This window comes from Manis javanica, chromosome 3 (assembly GCF_040802235.1).
Source record: "Manis javanica isolate MJ-LG chromosome 3, MJ_LKY, whole genome shotgun sequence".
In the NCBI taxonomy this organism is placed as follows: domain Eukaryota; kingdom Metazoa; phylum Chordata; class Mammalia; order Pholidota; family Manidae; genus Manis; species Manis javanica.
In genome coordinates, this window is record NC_133158.1 from 205346128 (window position 1) to 205360381 (window position 14254).

The window sequence follows — 14254 nt, forward strand, 5'->3', positions numbered from 1 at the left end:
ATTCGGATAGTGCCTCAGAGGCTAAGGGCTTTTACGGAAGGGAGGAAGAAATGGTCTGAAAGTGGCAATGGAAGCAAACAGAACAGTTACCAAACCTTCCAACTCTGAGATCCAAGGGGTATGGAAAAAAAAGATTGCAGCTGATAAAAACCAGCCAAATCTGATTAGGGCAATAAAAAGGCAAGTCCGTAACTGAGGTGTGGAGGTTAACGCTACTCCTCCAGAATCGTGCAGGCCGGAAGTGGTGGCACTGAGATCCAACACCCAGCAGCTTGACTGAGCAGCTCACGCTCCTGATTTCTGAGCACGGTCCTCACAATCGGTTCATCACAGAAGGAAAACTTACAGGAAATGTACAAATCATATGTTGAATTTGTGTTGATGTCGCATCAGTTGTGCATACATTTCTTTTTTTTTTGTAGATAATTATTTTTTATTGAAGGGTAGTTGACACACCGTATTACATTAGCTTCAGGTGTACAACACAGTGATTCAACATTTATATACATGATAATTCTAGGTACCAGCTATAACCATACCAAGTTGTTACAATATTTTGACTATATTCCTTATGCTATACATTACATCCCAGTTACTTATTTATTTTACAATTGGAAGTGTGTACTTTTTTTTTTTTTTTTGTGAGGGCATCTCTCCTATTTATTGATCAAGTGGTTGTTAACAACAATAAACTTCTGTATAGGGGAGTCAATGCTCAATGCACAATCATTAATCCACCCCAAGCCTAATTCTCATCAGTCTCCAATCTTCTGAAGCATAACGAACAAGTTCTTACATGGAGAACAAATTCTTACCTAGTGAATAAGTTGCATGGTGAACCTTACAAGGGCAGTCATCACAGAAGCTTTTGGTTTTGATCACGCATTATGGACTATAAACAGTCAGTTCAAATATGAATATTCATTTGATTTTTATACTTGATTTATATGTGGATACCACATTTCTCTCTTTATTATTATTTTTAATAAAATGCTGAAGTGGTAGGTAGATACAAGATAAAGGTAGAAAACACAGTTTAGTGTTGTAAGAGAGCAAATGTAGATGATCAGGTGTGTGCCTGTAGACTGTGTGTTAATCCAAGCTAGACAAGGGCAATAAAACATCCACGTATGCAGCAGATTTCTCTCAGAACAGGGGAGGAGAGGTTCTAAGCCTCACCTCTGTTGATCACCAATTCCTCACCTGATGGCCCCCCTGCGGCTGTGCCTGTCTTAGGTTGTTCCTCCCTTGAGGAATCTTACCCGTCTCTGGCTAACCAGTCATCTTCCGGGGCCATACAGGGAAATGTAAAGCTGGTAAGTGAGAGAGAAGCCTTATTGTTTGAAAAGGTTAGTTTTTTACTTCTTTGCATATTTATGTGCATACATTTCTAAGAGCATGGTGGTCAAGCACACTTAAGAAATATCAATGTAAGTTATTGGGTCATGGAATCAGTAAAAGACACTACTATGTAGATAATAGAAGACTTACTATCATCGAGAGAATGGATAAAATGCTTCACAAAGTAGTTATATAATACATATAAAGGTCCCAACTTCAGAAACACATACAGGCTTACTGCTGGTGAACTCAGACCTCCCCTTGACTCTCTGTCCGCACTCGCAAGGGGCCAGCAGCCCTCAGACTTCAAAGCAGTCTCTCACCCTGGTCCTTAGTCTGAGGATACCTCCTCTCCATAGCACTGCACATGCTGACCCATCTTGTTTTCCATTCCATTAACACTTCACTGATCAAATTGCACACTCTGAAGGCATTGCCAGTGGACTAGCTTGCTAATGCTGGATTATGTAGTATCTATTGAATAACCATTTCCTTTAAGATGGAAAAAACGATGCTGTACACATAGTTAATATGTGTATGATATTGCATATCAACTAGACTGCCATAAAAAAAGATGGGAGAGAAATTACATATCACATACACAACAATTGTAAAATACATACAATTTATGAATCTTTGGCATGTACAAACATTTTTTTGATCTGAGGAAGTAAAATATGGTAATTAAGAAATATGATCTTTTCATTTTTATAAATTGAGACTATTGTTAATATCTCAGGAGGTTTTAATGTTAAAAATGACCATGTATGTATAAAGGATGGTGTGGATATTTAATAACATTATTAACTAATAATGAATAAGAGAAATACATATATACAGTACTTTGAATTACTTAATGTATTACCTACTTGAAAAGATGTCATTTGTCACCTGGTGACCAAAAACGCAATTTTTCAGAGCGATGGCTGTATGCTAGCGGGAATTTTAGGCTCCACTTCAGATCATAGAGTATATATGTTTCAGCAGGTCCGATATTTATTGTTGCCTTGAAATCTTACAGAGATCTTAGCCAATCACTTCCATCTTCATTTGAGACTCGGCCTGCCTGTTGCTTCCCGGCAGTCACTCTATCCCTTAAGATGACAAAAGAGGCGGCTTAGGACCACAGAAATTAGGTTCCACCTGGAGTCACTTGTGTTGTAGGTTTATTTATGGTCATGACAGGGGCATTGCCAAATCCTGCCATGAGGCAAAGCCCAAGGTCTCAGGGTCCTGTCTGTGCCTTCCTTCCAACCAGCAGGAGGCTTAACTAGACCATGCCCTGGTCCCTGCTGCCCAGCCAGCTACAGCCTCCATCACCACCTCCCCAGGAGCCTGCGGCTGGGAGGGGCTGCGCCCGGCTGTCGGGACTGACGGGCTGTTAGTGCAGTGGGGCAGTTGCATTGTTTCATCCAGACAGTGCTGCCATTTAACATCCTCCTGGGCGGGCACCTAACCCAACCACACAGCTAATGAGGCTTGGCACACCCAGCTCAGTTTACCCTCTGAATATTAGTGAACTTCAATGTCCACAAGCACAAACACTCAGCAGGCCCATGGTCTTGTGAAATGATGTACAGTGTCTTACATAGGGAAGTGGGGTCACTGGAGCCTCTGACCTTTTGGAAAGAAATTCATGCTGGCATGGGAGGAAGGAGGAAGCAGAGGGGTGAACTTTTCCCAGCTTTCTGCATAGAGTGGTGCATGGAGGTCCTAGAGAGGATATCGAAGCACATGTTATCAGTCCTCAAGCCTGGGAGTGGGGCAGGGGTGACTTGGCTAAAGGCTTCTGGACCCCTGGGTCACTGCCTCTTCTCAAACAGGAAGGTCTTCACCTGGAGCCTGCTTCAAAGTGAGGATGATACTCAGTTCTACCCAGGCTAGGCCCTCAGAGTCGTCCTCGATTCCCCCCTGTGCCCCACCATTGCACTCACAGATCGGACCCCTCAGCCCCGCCCCCCACTGTCCCACCTTGCCTGGAGGGCTCGTGACCTCCTTTGATCATGGCAATTGCTTCCCAAATGGTCCGCTTTCTGGGTGTGTTCCACTCTCCCCTGCACACCACCCTAGATTCAGTGTCTGAAAACTCTTTTCTTATAGCCTTTCTCTACCCAACAACCTGCAATCGTTCGCAGTGGTTATGCAAATGAGGCTCACACCCAGGTGAGCACCTGAGGCCCAACTACCTTTTTATCAAACCTTCACCTGTTTCCTGTACACTTCTGATCAACACAGGTGCCTCATGAACCCCAATCCCTGTTAGCATCCTCACCTCAAGTGGCCCCTCCTCCTTCCACTTGGAATACCTCCTGCATTTCTTTCTTGCCAGGCAAATACCATGCTCTTTCAAGCCCAGATGAAGCTTCCTCCTGCCTGAATGTTGCCTGAACATTACAGCTGCTCTGTCTCTCACTCCTCTGGCCTCTAACCTTTTGGAGCTCTTATTGTCTCCACTGCCCATGTGAGCCTTGGTGATAACTTACCTGCATTATTATGTGTAGTTGTGCAACTGTATGCTGTATCTTTTCAAGCAATATGTAAACTGCTCAAAGATAGAGAGCATGTCTTCACTTGGTCTTCCCTAATGCCTCACATGGGACTGAACCACAACGTGGCCTAATATATCTTCATTCAATTGAATTATAAGCACAGTTTAAGTCCAATTTTTCTCTCAGGCCAGCATTTATTGGCACCTTCTCCAAACACCCTACAAAAGTTGGCACTGACCCTACTGGAAAATATCCTATAACTCCTAAAACAAATTGTAGGTGCCAAGTCCCTAGTAACCATAAAAGAATTCAAGGTCCACTTATTTCAAACAATGTAAGGTTCAATCAAAATCCAAAGGAAAATCAAAATATTTCTCTAGACTTTATCATGATGGGATTGATGGAGATGGGAAAAACACTTTCATGGTTTAATGTAGGATATTGTATAATAAACCTCAAATCAAGCAGAGCTCAGCCCTGTACTGTTATACAACATTTCTGTGTGTTGGCTTCCTTATCTGGAAGATTTGATAGCATCTAACTTCTAAGAGAGAGGAGGATTAAGTGTGTTAGTGTAAATGCTTAATATGGTATCTGGGATATAGTAGGTGTTTATTGCATCTTTCGTTTTCTTCCTCATGACTGGTAACCAGCAGAGAGCACAAGGAAATGGCTCCATACATCAGCAGTAGCTGTTCCACGTTGTGCAGTAAGGTCAAGGATGATGAATAAGTACCTGAGTCTTTTCAGAAAGTCAGAAGTATTCACCAGCCTGGAAATACTCTTATTGATTGTAGCATGGGACCTAAAGAAAATGTTTTTCCCCATCCCCATTTCCATCCACCTGACCCTTTTTTCTACTTTCTGGAATCAGGTTGACATGCTTCAGCCACTGGCAAACCTGTTGTCTCCCTGCCAGGAGTGTTTCTCTTCTGCAGAATCTGGGATGGAGCAGCTGAGAAGACAGGAGGGCAGAACACCTGAATTTCATTCCCTACCCTGTGCCCTTTGAAGGCAGGACTCCATGTCCACACTGCACAGGCCTTGAGCAGAATGTCCTGTTAATTCATGGCTTATTTATAGAGCTGTCCCTAGGAAGAACAAATTATAGTGGATAGAGGTGATTTAGAGATTACAGAAAAAAAGAAAAGGAGAAAATGTGTTACTGTTTTGCCTCAAAGGAGCAAAGTGCTCTCCCAGGGACCCTGGACCTAGAGTGGTAGCCCCCTCCTGGGGAGCTCTAGCAAGTGGTTTTCCCTTTCCTTCTGCAACAAGGCAGGAGTAGCACCTGACACATCTGGGCCGTCCACCACCATTGCTCCTGGCATCTCACAGATCTCCTTCTTCCTGCGAGAAAGATGGCATTTCAAACTTGACAGCTTCTCTCTCGTGCTGCATGCTTGCTTTAAGAGGTGATAAAGTCAGGTCTCCCCCCAGGATCAGTTATCCTACAAGCAAAGACTGCCCAAAATAAATCAGGGTGATCTGTGGGAGAGGGCTAGGGGTGGGGGCTGTTTGACCCACTCTCTACGAGAACAAGCATTACCGGGAGAACCGCGGCAGGGCAGACCGTGGTGGAGGAAGGAAGCCAAGGGACCCTAGTGTCAGAGCCCAGGGTAGCGCTGGAGCTCACACCAAAGCTAGTCTCCCCTGCCTCAGGAGCATCACGCCCAGGGCTCTGTAGAGCATGCCCCCTGGCTGTTGCCTGCTTGTGCTCTTCTGACCACCACACAAGGTTCTAAGTTCATAGAAAGAAATGTTCTCTGCCTCTGCAAAAGCTACTTAGGATAAATGATATAACCAGAAACCTTGCCAGCAGGGATAACAATATCACTGAAGCCAGGACAGCAGGTAGGGGGTAAGAGGAAGCAAATTTCAGCAGCACTTAAGGCAGAACCTGGACAGTTATAGGTGCCTAATAATGCAGTTACTGTCCAATGTGGTGAGGTCTCCATTAGTGGGGCTGTCTAAGAGGGTCTGGCAGGGTCACCATGAGGGCACTCCCCACCGAGTGGGAGGTTACAGTAGGTGGTCTCTAATCTCATCTGTATCTTCCAGAGAAAGGACAAACTACGCACAGAAGGTGGTATACGGTGATGGAATTCATCATTCTCAGCCCTGTGCTGTCGCTGGCATGCTGATGGCACAGAGTTCAGTGTCGGAGGTCTGTTGGCAGCTCCCTCCACCTCTGCCTCTTCTGACCGACTTGGTTGGTTCTAGACAAGCTCCAATCCTCTCCTTCCATGGAAAGGAATATTACATGCTAATGGTATTCTTGGGGAAGCCTTTCCCTAGGACCTTCATTTTGTGGTTACTTGGAATCTAGCATCTAGATAGAAAGAAAGCAGAAGTAACGAATTGTGCCATCTCCAGACACATGACTCCCATTGTGCTTGTGGCCTCTGCAGGACTCTGATGGCCTCAGGGAGATACCCAGTTATTCTTGCAGAGATGCGTGCCTGAGGGACCGCAGACCCAACCTCTATAGAAAGAGCAGAGAGTGGAGGTTACTACGGCAGGTTTTGGATTTGAAAGATAGGGGTCTACATCCTGGCATCACCACTGTACCAACTGCCAGCCATGGTGTGACCTCAAGCAAGTTACTACTCTCTGTCTCAGTTCCATCATCTGTGGGGAGGAGAATACCCACCTCATCAGGGTTTCTGTGAGTCCCTTGAATACAGTAAATGCTAAGTATATTCTGTATGTGTAATAAAAAGTGATTCTTGTGATCCCACATTCTGCTCACCAGCAGCTGTCTCTGCACGCCTAGCAGCCCTGTCTGTTACCCACATGTGGGTCCCCAGATGCAGTCAGCCTCTGGGTCCCGGCACCGCTCCCGCACCCTCTTGCACATGCAACATCCTCCCTCACCGCCCTCTGTTGCATCACCGACTTTTTTCATTTTCTACTGAAACAATTCCATCAGCATATAAAAATATTGCTGTATTGCTATTCTCTCATCTTGAAAAACAGCATCTTCTTGTGATCCTCACCTCTCTGCCAGCTTCTAATCTATTTCTTTGCTGTCCTTTGCTACGAAATCCTTGAAAGGGTTATCTCGACTCCCTGTTTTCAATTCCCCTTTTACCATCTCTTCTAAACTCATTCCAGTCAATCCTCTTGCCACAAAAGTCCATTGAAGCTGCTCTTATCAAGGTTGACAACAGCCTCTGCATTGCTAGATCTATCCTCATCCAAACGGACTCTTCAGTAGCTCTGATCCAGCTGATAATGCCCTCCTTATTTACACACCTTCTGCTTGACTTTCCGGAAACCCCGGCTGGAGACTTCCTGTCTAACTCACTGGCAACATCTCGGGCTCCTTTGCTGATCCCTCTCCCCGCCCTCTGCCTATTCCTCAGGCCTCCTCTCCTCTATCTGCTCTATCTCCCAGGGCCTCCGTCCTGTGGCTTAAAATAACATCTACATTCCAGTGGTTCTCAAGTTTACGTTTCCACTCCAGCTCTGTCTTGTAAGCCAGCCTTCCAGTAACAGACACACATATGCAAGCTCCGCTTGGATATCTATTAGAAATATAAAAACTATAACTATGTAAAACTCACCTTCTTATCTTCACTCCCAAATCTGTATATCCTGGATCTTCTGTAACTCAGTAAACATCAACTCCATCCTTGAATTTATTCAGGCCAAAAGCTTGAGGTCATCCTTGGCTCTATTTTCTCATATCCTACATTCAAACCAGCAGAAAATAACTGTATGTCCACCTTTAAAAATATTTCTAGAATCTGGCCATTTATCACCACTTTGTACTGACTGCCTGAGGTCTGAGCTGCCATCGTCTCTCACCTAAATCACTGTCATGGACTCCTGGCTGGTCTCCAGGCTGGCACCATTGCCCTGCCTACTTCAACAGATGAAATCTCTGCAAAGCACATCAGGCCATGCCGCTCTTCTGCTCAATTTCCTCCAGCAGCAGCTCTTACTCCTCACCAGGAGTACACCTGGAGTTCCAGAATGTTCTGCAGTCTTACGTGGACTGCATTCCTGTTAGCACTCTTACCTCATTTCTTAGCAGTCTCTCCTCCTCCCTCCATGCCTTTGCATTGCCTTTGTGCTGTTCCTTGGGTCCTCCAGGGCAGCTCTGCTTCAGGACCCTCGCACTGGCTCTGCTCGGAACAGCTGTGGGTACATGGCATTCCTCCAGGGCCTCTCAGCCTCCACTCAAAGGTGCCTTCTCAGTGAGAGCCTCCCCAACACCGTACTGTCAAGCAGCACTGCCCGTCCCCTGTGTCTACCTTTCCATTTTTCTAGAGCACGTCCCTCTTTCTAACATACTCTACACTTAGCCTATGTTTTATATCTAGCATTTGACATTGCCTCCCTCCCTCTCTCCGTATCCTGTTTTCGGTTAAACACCATCAGGGCAACGGATTTTTGCTTTGTTTACTGACATATTACAATGACATAAACAGTGCCTGGCACTCACAAATAGTTGCTGAATGCATGAATGAATTATTATTAAGCCATTTCAGTTCCCCTCCCGGAAGCACCTTCAGACACAAACTTGGCACATAGAACGATATACAAGAGTCCATTTCCTCAAAGATCCTTGTATGCAGCAAGAATGAACTAGGTAGTCAGCGTGGCTGTGTGGCCAGCAGGTCTCAGGGTGTCAGCCGCACCAACCCATATATTAGAAGGGGCCTGGACTATCCTCCTGGTGAGGACGGGCTTCTTGATCAATCAATCTGTGTAGCAACTGCATTGCTCACTATGAGAAGACAGAAGAAGTTAACTCAAGGTCCCTGCCCAAAGGCAATACTTAGCCACTTAAAACAATAAGCAGACAATTCCAGGCAGTGTAACTTCAAGTGCTGAATTGGGTGTTACTGACTCTGAGTGTTGTCACACTCAACAGAGTTCACAGAGGGGAGAAATCAATGTGTCCGGAAGTCCGGCACAGAGCTCTAGGCCATCCCTCTCAAGTTCCTTGAGGGCAGGGGCTCTATCACTGCTTATTTTCTTCCTACTTATTTTTATTTCTTCCTTGCCTGCCTACTGGCTGCCTCCTTTCTTTCTTTATCTCCCCTTCCATAGACCTAGCACAAGTGATGTGCCAGGAATAGATGCCTAACAGGTGCTTTCTTTTTATTTTCCCTAACTTCCTTCCAAAGGGATTTAAAGCAGCTGTTAGGGATATTAATTAAATAAATAAACAAGTTTAAAAAGAAGGTAACAAAGGAAGAGCAAAATAAGGGAGAGGCATAAAGCAGAGCGAGGAATGAGGAAAATACCATGTTAAAATACAAGTTCTAAAGGACCGAGCCTTTGCAGTAGATGAACCACAAATTTGGTTTCTAGCTTTCAAAGAGGCTATTTGAAAAGGAAAACCTGATTAATTATGCAATTCACACTATCCTCATGACAAAAGGAGACCAATTGTTCAGCAGATACCAACCTATTCCAGATAGTTAAGTCTGCTCTGTGTGTCTCCCTAGAGAGTTCATGGAGCAGACACGTTATAATGCAATGAACAGCATCCTCAGGAGCTTCTTAGTGTAGACTCAACTGTGAGCTTCTCAGGGCTGTTTTACTCCACACATATTTTCAGCCATCAAGGGGTACTCCTATTTTGTTAAACTTGAGGGTGAAGGGATAACATGCATTTAACTGTGGTCTGTAACTATAAATTTAACAAGGTAAAAGGGGGCAGGACAAATCTAAGGAGGAACCACTCTTAGAGAACTTCACAGGGTACAAACACTCACCAAACACACACACACAACACACACAGAAGTCTTTGAACAAGCTGGGGATAATCTTATCATCTCCCGCATACACTCTATGCTCTACTTACCATTGTAGTGATGTCTGTGCGTTGGTTTCTCTTGCTAGACTTTAAGCTCATCAAGGCCATATACAAAATGGCATCTTGTGTATCTCTGTCTCTCTCACAGCATCTGGCACCAGATCTTGCTCCAAATGAACATCATTTCATGCAACAGATATTTATTGCTTTCCTTCTCCTAGGTGTCAGGCACTTTTTTTAGCAATGAACAAAACAGACAAAACTCCTTAGCCTCAGTGGAATTTACAGTGAGAGCAGAGATGGTTATAATACAGACAATAACTGCAATAAATAAATTCATTGTAAAGCATATAAAAAGGTTAAATATTTTATAGAGTAGGACAAGAGGTTTTTGAAATGTGTGTGTGTGTATATGTGCACGTGCGTGGAGGTGCAATTGGTAGTGTTAATTGCATAGTCAGGGTAGATTTCATTGAACATGACACTTAAACAAAGAGTTAAAGAAAATAAGGAAGTTAGCCAAGCAGATATCTGGTGAAAGAACATTTTAGGCAAAGGAAACAACCAAGGCTCTAAAACAGGATTTGGATAGATAGATAGATGTAGGTATAGATATACCTTATAATATATATTTTTTTCATTGAATGTGAACTCACACGCAAATAATTTTGGTTTTTATTGGAATTAGTGTCAGAGAGAACAGTTTAGATGGAGGTATAAAGCACACAGAAAGACAAACATGAAATAATAAAAATTCCTGTATCTCAGTCATAACAATGAATTGTTTAAAATGTAGAACTTTTTTCTCAATGAAGAAAATAATTGTTACGACTCCCAGGTAGGAAGGCAAATGGTTTAGTCAAAATAGGTAATGCTGCAGAAACAAACCAACCCTGAAATCTCACTGGCTTCAAAAAAAATCTTCATCATGCACAGGAGATGCTTCCATCTTTCCAGGATAAGTCCCTTGAATCAATGACTCAGGGGTCCTGGCCCTTTCCAGTCTATGGTTCTGCCACCTTGATAAGGAGCTTCTGTGACAAGCAGAGCAGGAGAAGAGAGAGTACATGGAAAACTCACCCTGCTCTTTTATCTTTCGGCCCTGAAGTGACTTATGTCATTTATGCTTCAGGTCATTAGCCAGAAATAATCACATGCCCTGAACAGCCAGGGCTGCTGAAAAAAGCAGTCTTTCTATGCAAAAGGAAAATGAAGGGAACATAGCACTGTCTTTCATATGGAAGAGAATTAAGTCAGACTGCATTTGAGCACATGGCACTGGCAGACGGGTGAACCTTAATTTAGATCCCATTTTGAAATTGGTGTGTATTATGACTGCAATTCTCAGAGAGGATAAACCTTGTCAAAAGCATAATCAATAACAACATCTGGAGGGCTTGGTTTTATGCCCTGGATCTTAACAAGTTAATAAAGTGATGATTAGAAAATGATTAAACCCATACTCTGCAATAAGAAATATCTATACATTACTCTCATTTCTTTGATACAATCACATGAAACAAACTACATACATTCTATGGGGTATTTTTGTATTTTATGGTGTTGGAGACGTTCTGATACAGACTTCTAACTTTTTATCCTTAAGGAATCATTGAAAATTTTTACCAACGTGCATCTGAGAGAAAATCTCTACCCTGTAAAACTGTTTTCCTTCCAATTCCTTCTGATAGTTCAGTGACCTACCTGTTGTTGACTTACATGGTCTGAAACTCTATGTTTTATTATTCTTATCAGATCCCACTTTGCTAAATTCAGATACAGCCTCTGTCTGACCTTAATTACTCAAGGTTTGGATGTTAAATTACACAGTGAAATTATGTCTTTGGAATAAGTTATACAAAGGTGTTATGTGCTGTTTCATTTTGCTTTGCTATTGCCCTGTGGACTTCATATTCTGTAGGCCTGTCCTTCCAGTCTTCTGTGTGTGTGTGTGTCCTCCACCTGTTTCTTCTGGCCTCCATGCCTGCATGACGCACACACGCATCAGGGATGGAAAGAGTCCTATAATCTTGGGAAGAAGAATTCCAGAGTAAAGATCAGACTCACCCATCGGATAAAAATATTTTTGGCCTCTGGTAGAATTCAAGATTCCTCTCTACTTAATTTTTTAAATGCTCTGGCATTGTAATGTCATGTTATAAAGACTAAAACTTTGGGCAGATGGAGAACAGTCAAGACTTTGTTTTCGCACAACATAGTTTTGGAAAAGCTGAAAGAGCTGTGTTAGTTCAGGATGTTGCCTGGGCTTCAGCCGCTGGAGAACGGGCCCATCCCAACTGCGTCCTTGATGCAAGAATGAGATATAAAAAAGAAAGGAATCAAAGAGAATTTGGCCCAAGCATAATAAGACTTGAAGATAACTTCTGAAAGTAATTTAAATCTTGTTCTTTGTTATAATCAGACTATGAGGGTTGACTTTTCTTTCTGAGTCCGTTTTTATCAGTGCATTTTACTGGAAAACCACCCATTTCAGTAAGATTTTCTAACTAGATAACACAGATTTGAAAAGTATCTCTTTGAGTTTCAAGAAATATTCTTAGGATTTCATGCTCTTTCTTGAGTATGTTTGTGTTTAATCTCATTTTTTCTTGTTTATTATACTTGCCAGATATTTATCAGATATTCTTAAAATAGCTCTTGAATTTGTATTTACAATTTCTATTGCTCTTTCATTTTCTAATTCATTAACTCCTGTTCTGTCATTATCACTTCTAATTTCCTATTGTTTTCTATGGATTTTTTTTGTCATTTTTTCTAATTTCTTAATTGAAGTCTCAATTAGAAAAATTTGATTCTTCCTTATTTAATACAAGCAATGAGGTTTGAATTTACCTTTATTACTTGGCAATTAGAAAACGTGACCATAAAATATCTACTTTTAGGAACTCATTATAATTTTCTTTGTGACCTAGTTTTTCCATGTCTCCTTAGGCCTTTCCTGGCTGTGACAGCATCTCAGACGTCCCTTGTTTTTTATGGCATGGACAGTTTTGAGGGCAGGCATACTGTAGACTGTCTCTCAGTGGATTTGCTTGTTTGATGATTTTCTTAAATCTAGATTATGGGTTTTGGGGTGGGAGCTCACAGAAGTAAAAGGCTATTCTCTTCACATCATACAAGGGTTTATACTACCTACATGACTCATCACTGTTGATTAACTTTGATCACCTGGCTGAGGTGGTGTTTGTCAACTTTCTCTCCTATAAAGTTGTTGTTTCATCCCCCTTTCCATGTGGTACTCTTTGGAAGTAAGTTACTATGTGCAGCCCACCCTAAAGGACTGAGGAGGTTTGCTCCATCTACTTGACAGTAGGTTATCTGTGTAAATCGTGTGGGATTCTTCTGCACAGGAGATGCACCTATTCTCATTGATTGATTGATTCAATAATTTATTTGTATCAGTACAGACTCCTGAGTTCTTTATTTCATAATTCAGGTTACACCCAATATTCTTCTATTTATTTTGTTGCTGTAATTTCTGCAGCTTTGCCTATTTAGAGATCTTCACATTGGTCACATGTCCCTTTGACATGCCTCTGTTGCTGGTCTGTTCCTCCGTTTAGCACTTCCTTACTTTCTGGCATTGTAAGATGCTCTTAAAACAGACACCAGACCCTATCATTCATTTCTAGAAACCCATACCCCAACCCAGTTCTTGTCACCTGGAAGCCACTAATCTGTTTCAATTTCTAGAGTCTTGTCATTTTATTAGGATGTTATATTTGGGATCACACCAGGTAACCACATCAGATTGGCTTTGCTCACTAAGCATAGCACCTTTAAGATTTATCCAAGTTGTGCACATCATTAGCTTGTTCAGATTTATTGCTGAGTAGTAGTCCATTGCATAGAGGTACGAACATTTGTTGAACCATGCACCCGCCTGAGGACATTGGGTTGTTTCCAGTTTGGGGCTGTTAAAAATAAAGCTACTATGCACATTCACGTACAGGCTTTTGTGAGCATAAATTCTCATTTCTCTGGGACAAATGCACAAGAGTGCAATTACTGGGCTGTATTACAAGTGCATGTTTAATTTGTAAGCACCTACCAAACTATATTCCAGAGTGGTTGTATCAGTTTACATTTCCACCAGCAATTTCAACCAGATGCACCTTTTCCACATCCTTTTCGCCATTTGATCCTATCTTTAAACAATGTATCCATTCTAATGGGTGATACATTAGTGATACAGATATGGTTTTCGTTTGTACTTCTCTAATGGTTGGTGATACTGAACATCTTGTCACATGCTTACTTGCCATTCATATCTTTTCTTTATTTTTTTGCTAACTATTGGTTTTTTACTTTTGAGTTTTGAGAGTTCATTATGTATATTCTATATATATTCTAGATGTAAGTTCATTTTTAGATGAATGGTTTAGCAATATTTTTTCCCAGTCTGCAGTTTGTATTTTAACCCTCTTTACAGGGTACATCACAGAAGAAAAAGTTCTTAATTCAAAGAAATTCAATTTGTCAATTTTTATGGATAAATATTTTATGATTTTTAAGAATTCTTTACCTGATCCTAGTTCTTGAAGATTGTCTCCCATGTTTTATTGGTTTGTGTCTTACATGTAAGTTTGTGATATTTGCTGATATTTATTTTTAAGACTGATATATTTTA

General features: G+C 42.0%; 1 long non-coding RNA gene across 7 annotated transcripts in view; it reads right to left on the reverse strand.

Moving 5' to 3' along the window:
- Positions 1 to 396: 396 nt before the first annotated feature.
- Positions 397 to 14254, reverse strand: part of LOC140848549 (uncharacterized) — a 46725-nt gene continuing 32867 nt past the window's right edge. The window contains exons 3-6 of one of the 7 annotated variants that reach the window (XR_012129637.1): positions 9652 to 9834; positions 9253 to 9434; positions 7397 to 8565; positions 397 to 6312 (exon numbers count right to left, since the gene is read on the reverse strand). This is a non-coding gene — a long non-coding RNA (uncharacterized lncRNA). Of the gene's footprint in view, positions 8566 to 9252; positions 9435 to 9651; positions 9835 to 14254 lie in introns of all 7 variants that reach the window. The other 6 variants (XR_012129639.1, XR_012129638.1, XR_012129635.1 and 3 more) reach the window with 6 other exon arrangements.